Below are 19,617 nucleotides of genomic sequence, written 5' to 3' on the forward strand. Positions count from 1 at the left end.
TGTATGAAGGTCTTCTCTCAATACTTACTATTGAAGTTTTCTATACTTGGTTTGCAATTCAAGGAGTTAATTACTACCTTTTTGAAAAGCTTAAAATAGCCTCATGAAGGGTTTAAAAACAAATATAACCATTGCCTAACTATATAGTCTTTTCAACTGATATTTTCCTAAAAAAAATAAGTGTTATCATAAATTCAGTTGGAAGTCACATATAGACAATGTTTTCACTAACAACTGTGTAAAAATGTACAAAATGTGTGAGCCACAAGAGGCTGGGCAATCGCAAAGAGTTCTGACAAGTTGAATTTGCAAGCTCTACAACTTAACCAGCAGAGAAGATACTGATTCTTCTGTACTGATACAGAAAATATGGCAGACCTACAAAGGAAATTGTTTCAAATACTTTTCTCCTGCACTTCTACTACCTCTAATTTTTAATCCAAAATGTTAGTAAATTAAACTCTATATGTTTATGAAATTGAGACCAGGAGACTCTGCAATTTTAAACAGAGGAACAACTCATATGAAAGAATATATATTTTAGCACTTGAGTGCATTTGCATAAGCATTGTTTGTTCAGTTTATGTTGTAAGACCGTCAACTTTTTCTTCTTCTTTTACTATAAAAACAGTGGTGATACTTGTTACCATACCATATCGCCACTTTTATGATTAAATGTGTTGCTTAAAAATACTATTGCTTATTTAAAAAAAAAGTTTACAAACATAACAGGTAGGACAGGTTAATACTGCTCTTAAAATAATAAATTTGCTGTTTGCTACTTCAAATGACAGCTGGAAATATTATTTTACTAAAACGCAAAATACTTAACTATCACCATCAGAAAACCTCTTACAAAAACAGCAGGTCAGCATTATATTACTTCTTTTCAAGGAAGTTACTGTACTGTTAACCAAGGCATTTCTTTCACAACTGAAGAACAAAGTTACTAAAAACTGGAACTCTGAGGTTTCTCTTAAGCTGATCAGATATCCTGTTCAGAGAAGCTGGTGAAAAAATGATCTATATAAATATGAAAATTAAACTACTATCTGGGCTTATAGAAACATTTTAAAACTCCTGTGTCACCCCACACAATTCAACGTGACTTTCAGCAAAGCAGCCATAAAAACTGTAATAAAACAAGAATTCCTACAGTTTATTCTGTTTCACTGTTAAGTGCAATAGTCAAAAAAGCAGCAGAGTGAACTTCTACCCCAGAAGACAGAACCAGGAGAATAGAAAGTCACTCAACAGCAACCTTTAGCTAATTAGTAACAGTTGATAGCTCAAAATCTTCAGCCAGCAGAATTAAAATACCATGAAACAGTGAAAGCTTCTCCTGAAGTTTCATAAGTAATCAATCAGACAAATCACTGGAAGCTGGCTCTGTTTCTTTCAAAATGCTCCAGTGTCCTAAATTCAATGCAGTGTTTTAATGTTGCACTCCCACTCAGCAAGAGTCTTCAAATTTGTTTCAAGTTTGTAATAACAGATTACAGTGTCACAAAGATGTAGCGAGAATTAATTACTCATCCAACAGCAGCAATACGCATTACTGATTTCTTCATTAGCGATGCTTCAAGCAGCCTTTTTTCTTTAGGCTAATACAACACTTTATTTTCTTAAAAAGCACATATGACACATGCTAAGTGACCAACATTATTTCCTTAATCATTCTGTATATGTTTTAGCACTTCTTCCCACTTCACTGTTGAAGATTATCTCAATCTAAATCCTGACTAAACTAACACTACCTGGAATAACCTTGCAGAGGGTGCAACTCAACTCTGTGTAGTTTTAACATCAGAATGTCAATCTTATGAAAACTTGCTTTTTTTCTGGCCCTCAGCTACCCGTAGTCTCTTACTCTCTTATCTCTCTCTCTCTGTACTTTCTTCTACAGTCTATATATGCAAAATTTCTTCAGCAATGCAACTATGGCTCCCTTCAGAATTCTTCTATAACCAAGCTAGTTCATCAAACCATAAAAACAACAAAAACCCCCACTCACACAATTTAATAACATATAAAAGGCACACAGCTCCTCCTTTCCATACAGCATCTTAAGGACAGGCACATTAAGACGAAACAATTTGCTTGGATTCACTCAGTGACAGAGCAGTTAAAAAACTGCAGGTGTCTTCAATCCTACTCCAGAGTTCTATCCAGCAGACCTTGCTCCTTATATAAATGTAATAGTAACTAGGGGAAGATTTTTAAAAGTTACAAGAACACAAAACTATTCAGATTTATTTTTATTTATTAACAAGTTTATTTGCACAGAGTGTAAATTTTCACATGCAATCCTTTCTAGAATAAGTCCTAAAAAGTTACAGACAAAAGTAAAATTAGCATGGTCCACATATTTGAAACTTCCTCCTCAATACAACAAAAAAGAGAAATTTAAACATCCCCCAAATTATATTAAAAATGAAGATTGTTACAGCAAGCCTGAGCACAGGCTATGCACAAACTCAGCAGGATGTAATTCACTCATTACATATAACATCACAACAGTGAAAAATGAATTTAAATCCTTTATAATTGAAATTTCCACACTAATGCCTTAGAAATAAATCTCTTGGAAAGACAGATACCAAAGTGGATGTACAGAAGCTAAGTTATAAACACAGTCTAGACGATGCAGAAATAATCAATGAATAGTTTTATGTAGGTAAACCCAAACATTTGCATGTGAAATTATAAAGGAAATAGCAGATTAAAAATTAAAAATATTCAGTAGCTTCCAATTAAGCTTGAGAAATAATTTCTAGTAAGAAGTCCATGGAAGAATAATCTTTGTACTGAATGTTCAAAACACTCAACACTTCCTCCACCCCCACAACCACCACCGTGGCCCAATGAAATACACATTCAATCCCTCAGCATCCATTACAAATACACCCAACCAACTTTTGGGAAAAGTAGAACAAGATGCTTTTTAGTAAAAATATTATAACTAGCTCATCTAGATCTTCTTCTACTAAAACACTCTGACAGTCCTGCAGTTACATAGTATTTCTGCCTAAAAAAATCTGGTAAATTATTTCCAAATTATGAAAAAACATTGTTTTCCCTCCTACCAGCCCATTTTCTTTATGTCTGTAGATTGAAATGCAACTGAGCATTCAAATATTCATTTGGTATCATGAAATTGACTTTACTGGGAAAAAATTCTTAGGGTGGGGTTGGGGGGGTGGACACAACACAACAACTCATTTCTATAATTACATTTACAAATTACCTAACCAGCCTGTCACTGTTCTTGGACTAAAATGAAGGATTCCAATCTCTGTTCCACAATACAGAAGAAACTACCCCCATAAACAGAGCATATTAAATAGCTTCTAGAAGATCATTTGTATTCCAAGCTCCACTAGCAGTACAGATAACTAGAAGAGTTCCTGCTACTTCTCTTAGCCTACAGGAATTCTGAAGTCTTGCTGTCTTCATCACATTCTGCTTTACCAGACACTGTTACTCCTCTTACTATAGTAATAAGTTACTACTTTTAGTTATTAGCTACTGGTCATTATTACCTTTATACAATTTTAGGGTCTTCACATTATCAGTCAGGTATGCAATCTACGCCATAAATGCATGTCTTAAGAAGAAAAACAAGCTGCAATGGAATACCACGAAACAATTACACAAACTATAGAAAAGCCCAATTATATTTAAAAAAAGCTGAATTTTCTTATTTTGAAGGCATTTAATGTTTAGGTGGCTTTAAAGGAAGTATTTAACATGTACTAATTTCAACATCTATTATTACAAATTTTATATGCTTCTTTACGCAAAGGTTAAAGAAGCAGCAAACTGACAGATGATTTTGCAAGGATTCTAGCTAAGTAGGCAGAAAGTCTATTCTGACTCTACAGATTCTGATTTCCACAGAAAATTCACCCGTGCTAAGTATAAAACCAACCTCTCGGCTTCCTTCATTCCCCCTATTCACCTAGAAACAAGATTCTCAAGAAGGACAAATAATGAAGTTATTAGCAGTATCTAGATCTTCCACTGTCCCTATTCCTGTTAGAATGCACAGCAAATGAGCAAAGGAAAATGCTGACATCATCTTACCCTTATGGAATTTCTCTTACTTGGAAGAATAACGAATAGCAGCAACAACAACAAAAGCAGTGGGGAACGCTGGCTATGAAATCAGCATATTAAGATAACAAGAGAAGTTTGAGGCCTCCAATTTTTCCTCTTGGGTCACATAGAATCTGAGGCCTCCAATTTTTCCTCTTGGGTCACATAGAATCTGTTTGCCCCTTCCCGTCCTTCTGATTCCCCTGCTGATGAGCAGAAAAGCTAGAGGGTCATGCATCCAACACAGATTTGCGGAATCTGTGCTCTCAAAGAACCATTACCCTTGCTGTGCACAAAACAAATGAACTGATAAAAGTTCTGTGACTGTACATGCGGGAATATCTGCTAAGCAGAATATGGCGGGGATATAAACTGCTGATGCTTTCAACGGACTGTACAAATCAGGATTTCCCCTATAATTCTTAGTCTTTGAAAATTGAGAACATTATAAATATATAGCGTACTACTCATTTTATTCAAGTTATCTACATCCCCTCTTACATCTCAATGATCAAAACAGAAGATTCTGATACCTATATTATATGCTTTATTGATTGGAAGGGAGGGGTTGCACGCTACCGTTTTAGCATATCCATGCTGACAAGAAACAGCAGATGGAGGATTAGTACAAAATAAAATCTGTAGTTACATGTCAAGTAACGATCAAGTTCCATGTCATTTACTTTTAAAAGGCACATTTTTGTCTTAAACAATAAAGAAAAATGTCAATTTCAGACTCCCATGGATTGCGAGAAGCCCACAATACTTGGGTTTTAAGCACTGCAGTGAAGTAGTTTGTTTTACCCAATTATCTACTGAATCACCACGAGCTCACTTTTGACAGCTAAGAAACCACATTTGATCAGCATATCTCACTTATCCCAGGAACACGGAATATACACTGTGCAACAGAAGGGTAGAAACCTAAACATCTAAAAGGGTCTGCATGAGGAACACCAAGTACCCGTACCAGTGTCCTCTGATCCCAGGCCTATAAAGTACAACCCAAATTACTAACATACGGAAAACACTGCAATATAGGAATGCCTTTTCTTTGAAAGGCCAAGGAAATCATACTATTTTCACCCTTCAGATCAGTACCAGGTACTGCAATGAGCAATTAAAACAATGGCAAAACGGGGGAAAAAAGCTCCGCACTTTCTCTTTTCCCAAAGTTTCATAACGCGACTCAGTAACTGCATACTTGTAACCGAGTCAACGCGAGGAGAAGATAGCAATGAGTTTGCTGGAATGAAGTGTCAGTTCGTGTCACTTCTGCATTCAGCTGTAACCTTCGCCAAACCTTGTCGTCTGTGTGTCCCCCCACCCCCCCCCATCCCCACCCCGCCCATTGCCAACGAGAGGCTGCGGCCCTGCCGGGCCCGCCCCGGCGGCGCCCAGCTCCGAGCGGCCATAGGATGCGGTTCCCATCAGTCTCCTATCAGCCCAGCTCCTCCTCCTGGAACAGCGGCAGCCCTAGCCTTTCTATCCGCCTTTTGCCTTCAATAGGCCCCTAAAGGACAATGCTGTTGGAAGGGGGAGGGCGAAGGGGGGAATAAAGGAAAAAAAGAGGGGAGCGAGTCCCACCAGACCCTGTAAGGCCAGGGGTGGTTTCCACCCACCCCGACCCCAGGCGTCCAGCCCCGGCTGCCCCTGCCCGCCCCGCAGCCGCTGCCGGCGCATTGTACAGTCACGCACAGGATGAAAGGTCACGGCGTGAGCCATACCCAGCACCGGCCGGGCCGGCAGCTCCGGGGAGGGGGATGGAGGTGGCTGCGGAAAGCCCTGTCACTTCCACCGCACGGTCAGGCCGGGCAGGGAAGGGGCTGCCCGCCTCCGGCTCCCGCTACCCTCACCCGAAGCGCCGCATCCTCCGGTTTCCCCGTCCCACTGTGCCGGGTGACATCGGCGCAGGCCGGCACCCGCCACGGGTGGCTGCTGGGTGCCGCCTTCCTCCTCCTCCCTCCTCCTCCTCTCCTCCCGGGCGTGACCCGGCCCGAAGGCACTGCAGCCCCGGCTCCCGCTCCAGGCCGCCACCTCCCTCCCGACCCAAGCCGCTTACCTGAGGTTGGGACCCCAGGGGCCGGGTGGGATGGAGGGAGGGGTGGGGTGCCGGCGAGGGCTCAGCTCCCAGGCAGGCGCTGGGACCGGGGCACCCCGGCCGGGCCCCCCGGCCCCGCCCCCGAGCCCTGCCTCGCCGCCGGCCTGCAGCCAGCCCCCCCCCCCCCCGGCCCGGCCCCTCGCCTCCCTGTCACCCCCTCCCCGGCCCCTCTCTCCCGTCGCCGCGCTTCCTCCCCTCTCCCCCCCGCCCTGCCCCCGGCCTGCCCGGCACGCTCCCGCCGCGCTGCGGCAGGCGCAGCCCAGAAGCGGGACGCGCCGTCCCGGGAAACCGTCCTCCCAGCGCCGGCCAGGCCCGGCCCCGCAACTCCTCCTCTTCCCGGGCTGTTAGCGGAGGGGGGAAGCGGGCCGGCGCGGGCCTCCTCGGCCGGGCCCCGGGGGTCGAGCCCGCCCGTCCCTCAGCGCAGCGGCAGGAAGGAACGGGGTGGAGGGGCCGGGGGGGCGCCCGCCGCTGCCGCCTCCCGGCTCCGTCCTCCCGTTGCCACGGGGAGGGCGGCAGCCACCCTCCCTTCTTCCCTCCCGCCCTGTCCCTCCCTCTGCTCCCCGGGCCCGCGGCGGGTATTTACCTGCCGTGACGGCGCAGAGCGGGGCCCTGGGGCCTCTGGCAGCCGGAGGAGGCGGCGGACTCCGTCCCGCTGCTGCCGTCCCCGAGTGAGGCGGGCGGGACGGAGCCGGGACCTGCCCTGGGAGGCGTTACGTAAACCGGCGGCGGCGGCGGCTCCCAGCGCCACGGGGAGGGAGGGGGGCCGGTCGCTCCGTCACCCGGCAACAGGACTCAGCGCCCCGGCGGACCGCGCCGCAGGCTCCTCCCCGTATCCTTCCGCCCAGAGGGCGGCCCGCATCCCACCGGCTTGCGGGGCCGCGCCCGACCTGGCGGGGCGGCCGGGGGCGCTCCGAGCGGGAGGGCTTGGTCCCTCTGTCCCCCTCCCGTAGTGCCCGGGCGCTGGCGAGCCGGCTCCATAGCGGGAGGCCGCGCAGGGCGGGCGGGGGGAAGGAGGGGTAGTATGCCTTTGCCCTGGTTGTACAGCCGCGGCCCGGCCCCGCCCGCCGCCGGGAGAGCGCCGCGCTGTCCGCCGGACGCCTGAGGAGAAAAGGGGCGGGCGAGGCGTTTGAAAGTCACCGGGGCGGCCGGCGGGGAGAGTGCCTGTGAGGGCCGCTTCGGCGGTGGGCGAGGGGAGCGGCGCCGGCCCGCGGGGTGCCCCTGAGGCGGGCGGCGGCCCCTCACCTCACCTCACCTCTCTGAGGGAGCTGCCGGCGGGATCCGGCCTCGCCCCTCGGGAGGGCGGGCGGCCTGGCAGCGAGGGAGAGGGGAAACACCCAGGGCCGGGGCGGGAATGCGAAGGAGGAAGTGGGGGATAATGATGGAGCGCGGTGGCGGTGTTTGTCATGCGAGGGCCTTTTGAAATCCTTCGCGCCTCTTGAGGGCAAGGTTGGCAAATAAAAGTTTATTTTTTCCTGGCAAATGAGGGGCCGTCTGGAAATGAAAGTCATCTTTTAGGAGATTGATGCTGTTGAAAGTCGGTGTCAGTAGGTGACCTCCTCGGGAGCCAGGAAAATTTTATTCCAATTGATTAAATGCCAGCTTAATCAGAACTGTTTACACAACCATAGAGTAATGAAAGAGCAACATTTTTAGCATAGTAGATGGGTGAAAATGGGCCACTCTAAGACTGAAAATATGACAAAGATGACACACCAAAGTACTAATTAAGCTTCTTAATTGGGAAAATAATAATGCCCTTTTCAGGTGTACAGTAACACCTCACATTTCTCAAAGGTATGAATACATACGGGTCTAAGGAAAGTCAATGTTATGTAAAACGTCAAAGATGGTCTTCTGTCTGTGTGTAATCCTCAGGGTTTTCTTCCTTTTACTCACTGCTAAACGTGTGGTTCCTAGAGTTCCAAAATGCAGTATGTCATCTATGTTGGCTAACACAGTTTCTTTTGTGCAAACATCTCCAGTCCCTGGAACCAAGTTCATCTTTGAAAAGATGATCCCCCCCACCCCGGATGTTGTCCCGTTTAGGCCTTTTGACAGGTTAAGCCTGTATACAAAAATACATCTCATAAGAAACATGAACGCAAGCCAAGATAGTAACCACTGCCTCCCAGCCTATATACTAATTTCCTGGTACAGGAGCAGCATTACTCTTATTTTTGTTTCAGCTAGGCTTCGCCTTTTTTGAACATCCTTTGCACCTAATTTAGTCATAAATTTGATTAGGCTAGCCAAAAAGCTCAAGTTTTTGAAGTTAAATATTGTGCGGGATTGTGTAGTTACATGAGCTACTGATGTTCTCTTAAATGCTGATGAGGCAGTAATTGATGTCATGTGAACGTGGAGTTAATCAGTTCAGCGTCCCCCAAACCCTGAAGGAGCGAAGGAAAGCTCTAAAGAGAAAGTAGTGCTTTAAACCCCGTGATGGAAGGACAGTGTCGTTCTCTGAACTGTTTAATTACTGTTTAAGTTGTTTTCTTGTTATGAAAAGATGAAACTGAAAAGCTTTGGGGGAAAAATCCTGCTGACTGTTTTCTGCTGAGTCATTGCACTGGTTTATCAGAAGCATTTCACCAATGCTGTAATACGACCTGCGCCAATCGCAATCAAATCTCCTTTTGTTCATGAGCTCAGAATCTGAATTCCCCTTTTCAAGGTAGAAATAAAATATAGTAAAATGCAGGACACCTGGGATTTGTCTGTAATAACAATTGACACCAATTTAAATCAATCTCCATTCAGTTTTTGAATGTATTCTCAACGTGCTGGTAATGTATATCACTAATACGAATCCATTTACCTTATTTCACCCTTTCTATAATATTTTTTTTTCTCCGAAAGCTCTGTAGAAGGGTCAAATGCTCAGAACTTCAGTGTTCTCTGAATGGAGCAAGTCAGAGCATGCAAGCCAATGACAGATTATTCTGAATATTCACGTAGTTGCTGTGTGACATTTCAAATTGACAGTTGTGGTTTTGTGGTCAGATCTTAGGAATCCCGACGGTGGAATTTTTTGTTTGCTTGTTGTTTTTTGTTGGGTTTTATTTTCCTAACAGCCAAGCCGATTCTGGTCTCCATTTGGCAAGCATTTCAGAAACAGCTGGTACATGACCATATGCCGTGCTGGCACCGCTGTGAGCTTATTTCCCACTTGTCCTCCTGGTCAATCAGAGCTGCTCCATGTGCTGGAGGACAGCTGGTCCCTTGGCATGCGAAGCAGCTAATGAACTTTTCCTCCAAAAAGCCATGGGGATAGAGCGTGCTAACACCGATCAGTGGCTTTTCCTTTCTGAACTGCTATCAAAGATGGAAGTTCTTTATGGGAACTGTGTTTGTTGCCCCTGTGTGACAGCCTACACACAGCGAGAATGACGAGGTGGGTGTGTATTGTAGGTGACAGCACTTGTTTGGAAAATCGAGGCTAAATGATCTGCATTGAAAAGAATGCTAAACCACATCTGAGTGACTGATAGATTTGTGCTTTTAGCTGTCAGCCTCAGCAAGTACCACTTTTTCCCTTTTTCATTCTGACCCCTGCTGGAAAGGGTCTCCAATAAATTTTGAAAAAATGTATCAGTTTCACCATATAATACTTTTTTCCCTATTAAGGAACATACTGAAGGAGGCATTGCACAGCACTTCAGTATTACATAGCCACGGCTTGTAAGCATTTTACTGTTGGCCATCCATCTTACTTCCTTAAAACTGGTCAGTTTATAGTATTCCCTAAAATTTCCTGCTAGGTGCCATAAAAAAACCCCTGATTTTCCCTGAGCAGGGGTTCTGTATCAGTTAACTTTGAAAGTCATGATAACCAATCATTAGACAGTCCTCTATTGTTCACACTTCATAAACTCTTCATATGAAATGCTCGCTGGAAACAATCTGCCCATTCAGCATTTTGGAAATGGAGATAGAGCAACATTCATGAGGGAATAAATGTAGTTTGAGACGAAAAAGATCATCTAAGTGTGCAGAATCTAAATATATACATAAATTCATAGATATTTTTTAAATCCAGAAAATGGACAGACCTTAATGTAAGGTGAAACAAGGAACATCCCACAGATACATGATGCATTTTATTGGATATCTTGATGTACAGCTTCCAAAGTATATAATTATCTTTGAAACTACTTTGCTTAATTGCATGAAGGCTTGCGTAACTTTTTTACTACTTTTCATGGTCAATTTCAGGTTTTGAGCAGACACATGCAAAACGTTCACACCTCCCAGAAGTAATAACTAGGTTCAAATGACACATTTAAAAGGCATTCCTCAGCACTAGATCAGTTTTCAGATTCCTTTTTACTGAACCCTCTTTCCTAATAATATCCCTGCACAGTGAAAAACCAAGCTGTAGATATCCACAGCATCAGAAGGCCACTTTGTCGTCAGCATCAAGGACCTCATCTATGGCAGTGAATGGAAAGTCACATTAAATTTTAGTAGGATCTGCATTAGGCCGCAGTTCCTTTTTCCTTTTAGACTTCTCTCTAACAAGTTTCGGTATCTTTAATGGGAACGTGCTGGCATGGTGAGCTTGGAAGATTTGAGTCACTTAAAATATCAATTACGTAATTTGAAGTAAAATTATTTTCTGTTTAATACGACTGTATTACTATAACCTCAAAATGTATTTTTGCTTTCTTTGAAAACAAACTGCCCATAGGAAACTGTCACAGAAATTGCAGGTCAGGCAGTACTGTTTTGTGATAAGGATGTCTGGGTTTGGTGTTGGTCTTTCTTTGGGACTCTATTTTTATTTTTTTTTTTTTTTAGCTTATTGTGCTTCGGTGTACTCTTGCCCTTTTTCATCCTGCAGCACTAACAATTGGGAAACCCTAATAATACCTTGAGAAACCTTTGGGAAGTCCAAAATAATAAATGAACAGGACTCTGTCTCAACATGCTGCCGTGCGCATAAAACAGACCACCTGAAGTCTACCGTAAAAAATACTCACAGAACATGTGAAAAAAAGGTGATAATTGCCTACACCACTTCGGACAAACAGCCAAGCAGTACAAAAGATAAAGAAAATGAAAGCTTTCTACTACATAACGAATGTGAAAGTCCAAGCACCTAGGTACGGCATTGGAAACAATAAACCAAGGAACAGGTTTCACTAGTGGTGTAATGAAAAGGCTACAGAAAGTTCAGTGTTACAAAAATAAAATAATTTCCACAAGTGATGAAACACAAAGCAGGTATTACATGTGATTGCGTTTTAAGGACAGTTAGTCACCATAAAATATACCAATGTCTCAAAATCTGATCTTTTTTTGGTAATGCATATGTAGAAGAATTTCTTGTCATAATGAGGTACTAATTTAATTGCATTATATTTGTTGCTACATCAGCTATTGTCAAACCATTAAGTTAATTACATGTTAAGTTTTAAACTAGATGAAACACATTATGACATCTGTTTTTTCCTATTTACTACAGCATTCCAGAATTACCATGTTGGAAATGTCTGAGGTTTTGGCAGCTTGCTGTCTTACAAATAGTTCATGAATACAATTAACCATCCTTGAGTAGCCTGCAGCATCAGCATCCAATCCTTGCCTTACTCGTCAGAAATACAATTATTGTTCTACACTAATTCCACCAAACATTTTTTTCAGATATTGGCCATATTCTCAGTCAGTGAAAAGGCTGAAGACAGAGCAGATCGCGTTATACTAGCTGACGATCCAGCCACAGATTTTGGAATGAATATACTAAAAGAGTCATTCCATCTTTATTGATCATCTATATGAAATGAAAAGTGAAAGAAACACATGAAAATACATTGATTTCTTAAAGTAATTGCATCACAAGTATTACTCTTTTCATCCAATGCATCAGCATTTTCTTAACATGATACTCTGTTGCAGACCCTAGTAAAAGAAAAGGTCCTTTGTGTATTAATGGCTTATTGTCCCGGTACTTTGACACTATGTTTTGACCGATCAAAAAAGCTTTCTTATCCCATGGTAAAAACTGCAAAGCAAAAACAGTGCATGTTTTCAGATGCCTAAAAAAAAAAAGGAAATACATGTTTTGAAAGCTGTGGCATGTAAGTGAATCTGTATGTATGACTTATAGGCTGTAATAAACCTATGTTTATTCTGTATATTTTTTAGTGTGTGAACTGTTTTCTCTGTGTGGGAGTGGGAGGGAGAATGGCCATTGCTGCTTTCTGATAGAACTGATAACCTAGGAAGTGCTGCCATTAAAAATAAGTAATTCCATAGATACTGAAGAACTATTAAGAGTGCCTGAATAATACCAGCAGCCATTACAAAGGGTTCATATAGAATAGGAAAAAAAAAGCCAAGTGTGACAAAAGCAGCATTTGAAAAAGCGTATTGAATCCCAACAAGAGTATTACTATTTTCATCTTAGAAAAAAATTGTTTCGAAATACGTGCTGACATCTAGTACCTGCATTTCCAAACCTGTAACTGCACCGAGGAGAGATTTCTAGCTTGTGTGGTTGACTACAGGGCTGTCAGCCTGAAAGAGAAAAAAATGAGCAGCACGAGAGAAGGAAAGGATATTTTTCTGTCAAGAAGTAGCTAATATTTCAATACTTTGCAACTGTGCTGATACGGTCTCTGAAGTATCTTTCATGATATTTTGGCTTGTAATTCTAACTGCATGATATTTAAACGCTCATTTGAAGAGTTACTTGTTGGAACTGGAATAAAACTATCTGACTTCCCAAGGCCAGTTTAGATTTTGTATATATATAAAGGTGTTTTCTCTGGAGACAGCTATTTCCAATGAGATGAAAACCGCTTGTTTTCTGGTTTCATTAGGATTTTGTGTTCAAATTGGTGTGTCTTTTGAGTTTGATACTATTTCAATATCAACTCCCCAGAGACAAAAAAAGAAGGCATAGCTTTAACTGGCTGAATGGAAATTGCTGTCTTGATGTTAAAAACCCACATATTTCAGCAGTTGAAGAGGTCATGAAATAAAGGAATGGTTAAATGTCTAGACCCAGACAGCTTTTCCAGGTGTAGGGAAGACAGAGGTCATTTTCCCTAAGAAAGCGACATATTTTTTTTCTCTGAGGCTGATTGTAGGCCCAGATAGAGCTAAATCATGAACCTACTGACATCAGATCACACAAGGGGGAGGCAGTAAAGACCAAACTAATGCAGTGGTGGTGTATCAGAGGAGAATATTAGATGCCAGGTTTGGGTCATCACTACAGATCACAGATGGGAGCATAATCCTACAAGATGGATCGCTTGGACTTTATCTGTTAAAGGGGTAAAATGAATGCAGTATCATTAAATAAGAGAATAGTTTATTTCACAGAACAAATATTTTCTTCCTAAATGTTGGTGTCAATATTCACAGTGGTGAAAAAGAATTGGCAGCCAAGGGCACTGCTTTCTAGCTTGTTGCAATATTTTGATTTTATAGATTTTTATTCCTGGGAGCATACTTTCACAGATGTGTATGCTTCTGTACATTGAAGAGTACTTCATTGCAAAGTTTTTCAGGTAGGAAATTATATCTTTAAGAGACAAGCTGAAAACTCCATGCTTCACTGTTGTACATAAAAGTGATTTCCATATCTGGAACTGAAGCACTGCTGTGCCAAAAAATATTGCAACATTTCTTCCGCAGTCAGTGAAAAACTATAAGCCCCTGTAAAAAGGGATTGAGGGCACCTGTATGAGGCACTGACTTCTCTGCCCCAACTGCTTAGGGCTGCCACCTGATCCAGGACTCCCATATGCTGAAATGGAAAAGTACTTAGAACTCATCAGTAGAAAACACTATTAAAAAAACATCCGAAAATTCAGCAGATTTGCCTTTGCCCGCAATATCTCTGGCCACCAAGACATTTTTACGAGTAAGTAGGGGCCATAAAGGGCCCCTGCTTCACGTTCACATGACTACATTTTCTTCTCTCCTCACTCCCAAAAACCAGTGTGTCTGCACCCAGGTTTCCTATCGGGGGTGGTTCTTGGCATGTGCCCTCTCCAGATGATGCTAGACAGCTGTTATTGGCCAAGCCTGTGCTAACAGTGAAGTACTATGTAGTGCTGTGTTCAAGTCCATTCCTTGGTCTTGTGTTTTATGATGCTGTAGGCATAACTTCAAAGTTCAAAATAATGTTTTGTGTCTTCAGAACAAGGCAGCTACCAGTGGAGGACATAGCAGTGGCAGCCTTGTGCACAGTAATCTAACGATTCATGCATTTGCCTTGGAAGATGGAGATATTTCTTCTAGGACCTATTCAGTCTTGAGTAAGCTGAACCGACTGATTCTAATTTTCCAAAGGAATGAGCAAATGGCAGAACGCCCTGGGATACAGGGCACTCTCCATCCCTCTTGTTGCAACTAGGTTATTGTTTGGAAAGGAAAGGCGGAACTAAGAAGAATACAAAAACAGACCCAAATTCCCTCTATCTCGTTGCTGAAGATACTCTTTAGAAATGAAAAGTCTAAAAGTCTTGCAAATAAAACTCTGTTTCCATTTATATGTATGCAGTTTACCTAACCCTGTAATGCAAAATGTAAATACCCTCCCTATCTCATGAGTGAGTTACTGAGAGGTATGAGGAGGGAGGATATGGACCTCATCCTAAGATATTCTCTAGACTGCTGGTTAGAGCAGTCTTCTGGAAGAGCTGTCTCCACAGGCAGGATAAAAGTGCTAATGTCAGCTGGGAGTACTAAATGGATTTTGAGCTAAATTCAGTGCTATTCGTGGATGCTAGGTGGGGGAATGGGCTCTCAGGGGATGACTTCAGGCACTTCTTTCTCAATTACAGCTTTAAGACTTCAGTTTGGGATACTTTTAAATATGTGTGTGGTTCTTTGTAGAAAATTTTGCAGTCCGACGTGGAAACTCTAGTAAATTTTAAGCTCTTCCATGGATAATAGGTGACCTGAATAGTTCTCTTGGATTTTAGGCACCATGCAGTCTGGAGCTATTACAAAGCTGGTAGGAAGACCAATGAGCAGAGATAGGCTCTTATAACTGAAATGTGTTATTTGCTCTCTCAACTTCAAGACATGCACATTTGGAAAAGTTAAGAAAGCAGGTTACCTGCTTACAGTCACCCAGCTTTTGAATGAGGGGGTAAATTCCCATAGTTTGGATTCAGATCCTTAAGATTTGGTCCATTTTCTGTACATACGTGCAGTATTTTTTCTGTGAGTGAGGTTAACCGTATGTATGATACTAGTCTTCATGTTTCTTGTTTCATAGATTTACCACCAACTGTCTGGTAATGTATCGTGCAGTGAAAGTGAGGCATTCAGCTGCAGTTTCTTTTCAGCAAACTCATTAACTGACTTTTCTTGACAGTCACTGCTTGTCATTATTTGTGACAAGGGAGTTTTGAAAACTGCTACACGAGCCAGTGGTAGGAAGAAGTACTTCTGATGTACGTTAAAAGTACTGCCCCATTTGTTTTACAAAGAAAACCTTAGCAATAATAGCTCAGCTGAAATTTAATACCTGCCTGATTTCCTGCTGTTAATGGTCTCATCCAAAGTCAATGACAAGCGCTTACATTTTTCTGTGATTGGTCTCAAATTTTCAGCGTGTGATTGTTTCCGTCAACTACTCTGCTTTCTGTAGTTAATGAGATTATAATCAACTTCTGAGATTTGTTACTTTTTTTTTTTTAACCTGTAGTTGTAAGGAACATTTTAACTACATGCCTTTTTCTGGCTCGCCATCCCATTCCAGGGGCTCACCTAAGGGACATCTTATAGGACGCTGCCAGGTTTTGAGTTTATGCAGCGGCAGGTTCAGTCAGCAGACTTCTTTGCTTGTGATGTTGATTTTGGGGGGATTTTCTTTTAATTCCGTAATGATTAGGTTCTCCAGTGCATTTCTCTTGTTTTCCGTGGTGTTAGGTTTTGTAATGTCAGCTGATATTATATTCCTTTGGCACACCTATCATTTGCATGCACATAAGGCACTGAAGGTGCTCATTATTTTCAGCTAACAAGTAATCTTGTTCCCACTTAATTTGAAATACATTGTTCTCTTTATCCTAATTTTGGCTTTTACAGTTACTTGCCTCATTGCTTTTGGATTACACTGCACCGTGTTTTAATACATCATAGTTAAAACCCGCAAGATAAAATATCACAATAAATAGATACATAGATATAATCGCAATGGAAACGTTATGGAGGCTGACATGATTTATCACCTGCCAAGAGTACATCATCATTGGCATAGTGGACAGTACCGTGCTGTTCCATTCAGTAGAAGCTCCGTCTTTCCGCTGGTCTCACCAGGCTCTTAGCCTTCCCAGGGCTGAAGGGAGAGGTTGCACCAACGTGTTTCTGCACTCACATGCAGCAGTGGCAGAACTCTCTATGGACAAGCTCTTGCGATAATATTATTGCAGCAGCAACCCATTCCCAGAAGGAGCAAAGAAGGTTTATCAGAGGTTCGTGCACCTTCATTCTCCACTTTTTTAACCCTGGAGCTGCTGTTGGACAGATGTGCCAGTCTCTTCTTGCCAAGCGATGGCAAACCACTCCTTCATTCGGAAGCAACAACTTCTGCTGAGATTCATGCACCTCCTGAATTAGTCATTTCCTTTTATCTCCACTCCAAGATTGTACAAGATGGTAATGATGGTATGAGAGGAATTGTCTTGTGGGCTGTATTTGGTTTGCACAACACCCACGGTAGTGTATCATATTTGCAGACAGTATCAGTTACTGTTTGCAGTGGCTAAATGTCTCGGTAAGAGATGAACATAATGCCAATGAAAAAAATAAGCTTCATAATTTAAGTTATCTCTTTGGGAAAGTTTTATCACATGCAACTATGAACACTCCTTTCATCTTGCATAAGTGTTCTTTCTTTCAGTCCCTTTTCCACGTGACATCAGATAATGAAAAGAGCCATTTGTACGCTATGGTATAAGGGAGCTCACAGGAATTCACAGCAGAATATTTATATTTCTATTTTATTGGAAAACCTGCTTCTGAAGATAAAGCATTAGTTAAACAATGTGGAGTATATTTAGTTTTCCAGAAGGGAACATACCCTGTAAGCCCCAATGCCTGGAAGGGCACCGGGGAAGAACCACGTGAGCTGTATCACGCTTTGACAGGGTATAGCGCATATATAAGGTTCTAATAGTTTCCCCCCTCCAGCATGCAGTCAGTTCAGTTATGGATGGCTAGAAAGCACAGAATAACAATGATGCAGCCAATTTTTCAGTTTAGCAAAATGTCAGAGAAGACGCTATACAGAGATTAATCTATGTTTACCTGGTTAATATACACCCTTACTCCCCTGGGAAGAAGAAAATACTGGTGTCGCAAAGTTTGTTCCACAGGTTCATAAAAGTAAAAGCAGAAATCCACAAATATGCATGTATATGTTAATATATATTCATGTCTACAAATTATACTGTTTTTTTCAGATAGGAGTGCTGAATGGTGCATCTCTGCATTTCTCAGTATAAGCATACATCATTTCCATGCGTGTTTCAAGAGATTGACTGAATTCTTGAAGGTGAATGATAAGGGAGTGTGGGTTGTGGAGCACTGAGATAATGCCAAGAGTCACCTGCAGGGCATGGAAAGGGTGGAGCTACCAAACTTACTACGTCAGACCTCACAAAAGTTGAATATTTAAGTAGTCTCAGTGTTATTTAATTAATTTTTCAGTGTCTCGTGTTCTCTTAGATCTCTTTTGGTGGATTGCCTGGAGTCTGTGTCCCACTCATAGGGAAATGCTGGTTTACCATGATAAATATTCCTTCAGGAATGCATGTTGTTAAGCTACTCTTTTAAACACCGAAGTGTAGGCTAAGCCTTAAATGTGTGCTGAGATCTTAATTTCACTGGGATTTAATCACAGGTTAAAGTGGTTTCCTAAGTTAAGGCCAGAAAGATACACAATTTACAACTAATTGAGCAGGAAGAACACAGCCTGTTATGATCCTAGACTATTCTCCTCCTCCATAGATACATGTTTACCATATCATTTTCATACAACTCTGGGCAAAATTAAAGCTTTTTAATAAGTGTTCATAATTTGCATAGATTTTCAGATAACAGCATGGGACAAGACTAGGAGACACAGGCTGGAAATTTGTAAGAGAAAGGAATACATGAGAGCCTGTGTCTGAACTGCCTTGAACTGAATTTGGAGAATTAATTCAAACCCATCTCTACAGCAAACATGATTTGGAATGGCCAGAAGATGCTGGGATGATATCCAAAAGACAATTAATAAAACACAAGCTATTCATGTATTTCATGATGCGCATCCTGGCAAACAGCTCAGTAAAATTGATATTGATAAAGCCAGTGGGGCCTGGGCCACTGATATTCAAGACTATACCTTTAAATATTGGAAAGATTTTTCAGGACTTGAGGAACGAACCATTTCGATACTGAGGAAGTTTCTGTCTCAAAGAAAATAATGTGTTATTGCAATTCAAAGATTCAGTGCCATGTAAAGAGAATTTCTTACATATACCAAGAATACAGAAAATACAAAAGAAGGAAAGTAGTTCATTATGCAATGGATTAAATAATTAGACAGAGTATTATTGAAATATATCTTTTAGATTCTTTTCTGTGCTATATCAACAAAACCGGCATAATATAAACATTTCAGATATAAAACAATTTACTTAATAAGCATAAATTTAGCTAGTATATGCAAAATAGAGACAACTGTAAAACAGAAATAGAGATAATTTGAATTAAGCAAGAGTAGCTATTCTCCCACACTTACTATACAAGCAGCTGGGACTAGCTTCTGTTTTCTTTATTCCAGTTTAACTTTATTTATATTTGATCCTTTACAGAACTGAAGCAGAAAAAATGAGACCAAATGTGATCTTGCAGTTACAGAACATGCCTGGAACTTACATATGGAAACACTGACAATATCCAAGGACAAGTCATGCCTGATCAACCTGGTGGCCTTCTGTGATGGAGTAACTATATCTGTTGACAAGGGAAGAGCTATGGATGTCATCTGTCTGGACTTCTGTAACACCTTTGACATCGTCCCCACAACATCCTTCTCTCTAAATTGGAGAGGTATGGATTTGATGGGTGGACTGTTCGGTGGATGAGGAATTGGTTGGCTGGTCATATCCAGAGAGCAGTGGTCAATGTCTCAATATCCAGATGGAGATTGGTGACAAGTGGTATCCCTCAGGGATATGAGCTGGGCTGCATCAAAAGAATCATGGCCAGCAGGTCGAGGGAGGTGATTCTGCCCCTCTACTCCGCTCTGGTGAGACCCCACCTGGAGCACTGTGTCCAGTTCTGGAGCCCTCAGCACAGGAAAGACCCATCTATCAGAGGGATAGAGCACCTCTCCTTTGAGGACAGGCTGACAGAGTTGGGATTGTTCAGCCTGGAGAAGACTCCAGGGACACCTTACT

At 42.1% G+C, this 19,617-nt stretch overlaps 1 protein-coding gene across 7 annotated transcripts in view; it reads right to left on the minus strand.

Annotated features, from left to right (window-relative positions):
- The window catches only part of KIAA0232 (KIAA0232 ortholog), a 72,169-nt gene extending 64,911 nt beyond the window's left edge, over positions 1-7,258 (minus strand). For 2 of the 7 annotated variants that reach the window (XM_074587524.1, XM_074587523.1), the window contains exon 1: positions 6,783-7,034. The gene's annotated coding sequence lies outside the window, so the exon portion shown is untranslated. Of the gene's footprint in view, positions 1-6,782 lie in introns of all 7 variants that reach the window. The other 5 variants (XM_074587529.1, XM_074587528.1, XM_074587526.1 and 2 more) reach the window with 4 other exon arrangements.
- Positions 7,259-19,617: the final 12,359 nt, after the last annotated feature.

This window comes from Larus michahellis, chromosome 5, assembly GCF_964199755.1.
Source record: "Larus michahellis chromosome 5, bLarMic1.1, whole genome shotgun sequence".
Taxonomy (NCBI): Eukaryota; Metazoa; Chordata; class Aves; order Charadriiformes; family Laridae; genus Larus; species Larus michahellis.